Source organism: Falco punctatus (assembly GCF_963210335.1).
Source record: "Falco punctatus genome assembly, chromosome: Z".
Taxonomy (NCBI): Eukaryota; Metazoa; Chordata; class Aves; order Falconiformes; family Falconidae; genus Falco; species Falco punctatus.
The window spans coordinates 3,917,268-3,923,267 of NC_137586.1; positions in this window are offsets into that span (position 1 = coordinate 3,917,268).

Here is a 6,000-nt window from a genome sequence, read left to right on the forward strand (position 1 = left end):
GCATGTATAAGCCCAAGATAATTTGGCTGAGGGGAGGGGCACGGGGAAGAGAGGAATTCAATGCCAAGGCTCAGATTTAAGCTGTTAGATTCAGCTCACAACTGAGTCTTTAAAAACATGCTCTTCCCCCTTATAAACTGCCATTTGTATTTACGGCACCAAATTAAATCTTTCCCCTCCAGCGCGGTGATCTCAACATGCTTTCTTTTCATTTACTAATCGGCAAATGACCTTTCTAATTAAATCAAGTGTGTTCCATTTGTGGGAGGGTGCGTGAAATCTGCCTCGTCACTTGGAGGGAAGGAGAACCCGAAGTCTGTGTAATTCTCCCCAACTTTTTAAATTCCTGAAGCTCCCAGGACTCTTACAAAGGACAGGCAAGAAAGACCAGGGACTTTTCTCTCCTAAGGAAGAGCTCGGCTGCCAGCTGAGCAGAGGGTTCGCTTTGCTGAGAAGAGGTGGGATGTAAAATCCAAATTAAGGGTCTCTTTCAGACTCATCCTGATCCTTCAGCCTTCCCACAGGAAGAGCAAGGATCCACACGAGGTCAGAGGTGTCACCTCTATGAATCTCCTTCTCCACCAAATGGGCAGAGTGATTAGTCTAGCTCTCAGGAGCGCAGTCACTGATGTTCGAAGGTAAGTGGGATGGTTTCTACCTCGGCACACACACACAGTTCACCTGCTTTGCAAAATACCTGTTGTGCAAACACAATCCCATTTGTTCTACAGGTTCATGAGATAACGAACCCATGGGTGCACAGGCTCTACTGTGCCTGCATCACCTTCCCCTGTGGAGAAGTGGGACCTGCCCAAACCCCTGAGAATTTTGCAAACTTCAGTGCAGCTCGTGTAGCTTAGACACCATCCTTAGGGTGGCCCTAGTTTAGATGCATCATCTGTAGGAGCCTTGGGTTCCTTCTCTTAAAAACCAGGGTGGTTGCAAAGCCCCTCAAGATCTACATGTGCAAAATGCAAGGACTGGAGCAAGTTATTTTGGAGCAGCAGACACGGGGAGGCACGGCGGACAGAAGGGAGTTTCCCGCGGGAAGCCACTGGCGTTGCCTGCACTGCCTGAGGTTGTGTTGTTCGCCTTCCCTTAATCTCCCGCTTTTTACTGGAGTTTTGTTAGTTGTCATTCTTCACAGCACTGTGGTCTCAGGATCCAGTTAAGCAAACCCTGCATTATCCACACTACCTAACAGTGTGACATCTGTGAATGGCTTTCTAATTACTCAAATAAATCAGCATGATTGGAAATTCTTGAGATTTTATTGGGAAGGAAATTTATAGTAATTAAACCCAATTAATTTTGGATTTCTGTTAATCCAAAGATGGTTTCAGAAGATTTGGGTTCGACCTGCGCTGTCTCCAGGAGGTGATGTGGGTGAAAGAATGAGAAATTAATTTTTTTTGGACAATATAATAATAATAGGAGAATTTTTCAAATGAGTTTGTTATGCATCTTGCATCAATTGCAGAGGCTCTTGTCTGGCATCTAAAAATATCGTTTGGGGCTTTTACTAAAGATTCAAACAGACTGAAAGGAATCTTTTTTAATCAAAATAAAGAACCCTTTTTAATTACTCAGACTCCTTCACAGTTGGAGGTAATAATTGTCTTACGTTCTTAAGTAGTGCTGTTATTAGCCTGCCCTGGGGCTCTTCTATTTTCCAGAAGTTAGCATTGCTCTCTCTTGAACGCCAGGATAGAGTGTGCGATAGCTTAAATATTTCTATACCTTCGATGCTGGGAATGACACAGATTGAACCCAGCCTCTTCCTTTGGTGCTGCCACTCCCAAAACATCTGTACACACCAAGAGGAGCCTGGGAGCAGCGGTTAACACCAGGGGATCGTAAGCCCGTGTGCTGCAGAAACTCATGTTTCCAGGTCCACCTGTAAGACCACTGTCTTTTGTATTTATTTTTCTCAAGCACTTTTTTGTTGTTGCATTAGAGTGGGGGATTTTGGCAAATAATTGTCAATCAAGTGACTAAATGTTTTCCCTCTCTGGTTTTTGCTATGTGTTTTAAACTTTCCCTCCACCACTGATGGATGGGGATGGAGAGCATCCAGGCAGTGCCATGGCCCTCCAAGTGAAGGTTTGCAGACTGTGCTGCGGGATCATCAGGATGGGAGTAAACATTTTATGGGGAAAAAAAGAAGAATTTATGGGACCTAGGACTGCTTCTTCACAAAGACCTGCTTGATGCCCACTAGAAACCTGGCTTTTAATAACTAACTTCAAATTAACAGCTCCTGATGGAGGGAGAGTATTGCAGACCCTGAGAAAGGCTTTTGAATATTTATGCTAGATGTTTGTCTCTTCCTCATGTTCTTGGTACTGGAGATTGCTCCTGCATCCATCTATTTTTTGTCAAACCACTATTCAGTTGATACTTTTGGTGCCTGTTGTTTTTTTGTGGCTTCTTCCAATGCTGAGCAGTATGACGGTGCTCTTGAAAGTCAGTGAGAACAGAATGAGCCAGCAAGCCTTTATCCCTGCCATGCACCAGAACACAACATAGGTATAACATTGACGGCTTTGGAGTCTGTCACTTTGTCAGCTGTAATCTTTTTATGCACCACTACTCCTGATCAAGCACTCTTGCCCCTTCCTCTGTAGGTGAAAAAATGAGGTGAAGTAAAATGAGGCTCACCCCAAACTGCTCAGAGAAGAGGCTGGGTGCCCAGCCAAGGCATCCTGACCCCCATGGTACTGCTGTGAAGTGACCAGCTCTCCAGTTTGGTGCCTCCTGGCTTATGCAGTCTGTCTCCTGTAGGCTGCCTTAAAATTACAGAGTGATTTTGCTTGGAAGGAACTAAATGTGTTTCATTGCTATGAGAAGGGAAGCACCCAGGACTGGCAAGGAAAATTAATCCATCATGTACAGCAAGACCTATAGACTACAAGGTCTGCTGAGAGAGGGAAAGAAAGAAGAAAGAAGAAAAAGAGCAAGTGGACTGACCGTGCGGATGTTCCCTCTGTGATTGCAGGTATTTGCCAACCATCTTTGGTTGGGAGGTAGTTGCACTGCCCAGCTGCATGCCAGGCTGAAACAGTGATGTTTCCATATTTCCCACCAAAAGCCAAGAAAAGCCTTGTGCCATATTACTGGGAAGAAGAAACTACTTTGGAAGACACCCCAGACTTCACATGTACCGGCAACTGGTGTAACGGCTGCATTGCAAACCCTCGGTACAGCCAAGCAACTACCTTCCACTGAAGCAACTTCACAGGGCTTGAAATACTGAATTTTCAGTATCTCTGGCTCTAACCGAGGCAATGTCTGGGTGAAGACCCAGCAGGCAAAGATTTAAGCTGCTTTCATGTTCCAGGTACTTTCTGCTGAAGAAGCCCCGTATTGGAGGGCTGTGGCTTTCTGCCTGTGAGTTTAGACTGCTTTTGTGCTAATGCATTTATATTGTGATTGTGAAAAGCCTTTTTTAAAGAGGAAGGTAAATCTTACCCAAATCTGATAATCATTTTTTAAAATTGCTGCTGAGATTTATGTAAAAAAAAAAAAAAAAAAGAGGGAAAAAAAAAATAAAAAGGAAAAACAACCACCCTACTGCATCAAAGACAGAAATAATGGCTTGTAAGTACTTAAAAGCTTATGGATAGGAAACTTAAAATACTGGTCGGATTCAAACCAAATCCTATCAGATTTTCTTGGTTCTCATAAACCTTTAATCAGCTCCCATGGGGCATTTTTGCTAACCATAAAACATGTGATTAGAAGACACATGAACTACTGGAATTATGACAGCAAGATGGGCTTTGACTTTAGTCTGACTTAAGAATGGGAATTTAAGATGCCGTTGCAGTGATAGTGGTAGGTGGCTGCCCTGGGAGGGAGCACAGCACACCATCATTTCTATCACGAAAAGCCAGACTGGTGGCAGGACCCTCACTGATTGTGCCTCAGCCCTATGAGGGGTTTTTAGAGTCCGGGCATCCTCCTTGATGAAATCCCAGTGCATTCTGTGTGGGATGCGTGTGCAGGTCACTGGGCTCTGGTACCTACTGCTGCTAATGGGGCACGGGAATGGGGCAACCCGGGGGGGAAACAGCACTGTATTTTCAGCAGAAAACTGGGATGGTACTAATTGCAGAGGCAACGTGGCACTTTTCACCGACCTTTTCTACGAAATGATGTCTGGTTGACAAGGGTAGGGTTAGCCCCAGGGTGCCTGGTGGCATCCTGCCCCATCCAGGTCCTGGTACGTGCTCTGATGCCAGCCTGTGAGCTTGGCCCAGCTGCTTTCCATCTCAGGGCTTTGTTGGTTTGAAACACCAGTTTTCTGGAGCATGAATTCCCTCTGATGAGACAGGGCTTTGGAGTCAGATGCAATTCAGTCAGGATCTCTGGGTGCTTCTGTCATAGAAATAATATCTGCCGGGGCACAGTTGCTGAGACAAGAAAAGATTTTGAATTAGGCTGGAAACAGCTCTTTTGCTCCTTTATGGGAGAAGAGAAATATTTTATAATCTATGTGTAAAGGTCCCAGACTTCAGCAGGATAGAAATACGCTATAAATAAGCATAGAAATTACCAGGATGTTAGGCATAAGCTGGCCTTTCACTCTATTAAATGTTACTGACAAACATGTGATTGACATGTGAATTTGTATTTCTGTCATTCAAAAAATGCTTTATTTGGAAAAAGCAGTGGCTAGAGAGAGACGGATGGGTCTTTGTAGGACACTGCGTGTTTGGGATGGGGGTCCATGAGATGGAGGACTGCTCCAAGGGGTTTTTTAGTAACTAGTTGTGAAGTCTCCATGAGATGCCTGCAACTGGAGCAGAAGCAGATTTGCGTTATAATAGCCTGGAGTCCCACAGGTGTATCACCAAGCTGCTTGTTGAGTCTGTTCTGGAAGGACCCTCATGGCTCTAGAAGTTGCATTGGTTGGACAGCTGGGAAAATTCTAGTTTGAAGACTCCATCCAATGAGCTAGGATGATGCCTGGTGGACGCTTGACCACGAGGACGTATACACTCCTTGCAGGCATCAAGGGGCTGCAAGTCTTGGGACAGGCAGCATCTCTTGTGTATCCCTCAGTGCTTGTCACCATTGTCCCGTGGCAAACCCTGCAGGCAGCTGTATGACTTGCACAGAAAATCTGGGGCTTTATACTGGGTCCTGCTGCTTTGACATGAACCTACAGAGTCCTCAGACACCTGAATGGGTATCAGAGAAAGCATGGGGTGATGGTGCAGCCTCTGATATAAGAAATAGAAGATGGTAACCAGCCTGAACCGATCACCCGGGGCAGATACTGGAAAAGGAGATGCTGGCAGATTTTTCCATGAAGGATATTTTGTTTTGTAAATGACTTTGGTTCTGAAACTACGTCATTTCTCATAGTGTTTAAGAAACATTGCCTGTCCTATCTTTTTAGTTGGGTGAATACACAAGGCTGGTATTTTAAAGGACAAAGGGGTTTAGGATGTACCTTTGTTGGGTAATTTCAGATTAGGGCAAACTGCTGATCTTTTAACTGATACCACTGCAATTTAAAAATTACCTCACAAAACACATTTGTTCTTTGTACGTGGCTATGATAAAAATTCCACTTAAATAAAAAAGGCGAACATAATATCTCTGCTAGGATCCCAGCAAACAACTCGAGCCTATTACCAAAAACCTAACAACATAGTCATTTTAGCACACCGTGCTAAAATAATTTCGATAATTCTGTATATATGACACTATTTTATCCAGCTACTAGGAAACTGCACAAATAACTTAGTTCAATGTCTCTGGTCTTTTCCAAATTCCGCAGGAACTTTCCTGAGTGTATCTGGGAGGATTATGTAGGTTTACGTTACGCTAGCTACCGCAGCGCTCTTTACTGTAAGATAAATTTGTAATTCCTAATGCTGTAATGTCTGCAGGAGGATTATTGTGTGTTAATGTGATTGGACTGTATACTGGCTGGAACAATACAGAAATGATAAAGAGCCTGATACTGTGAGTTACAAAATACAGAAT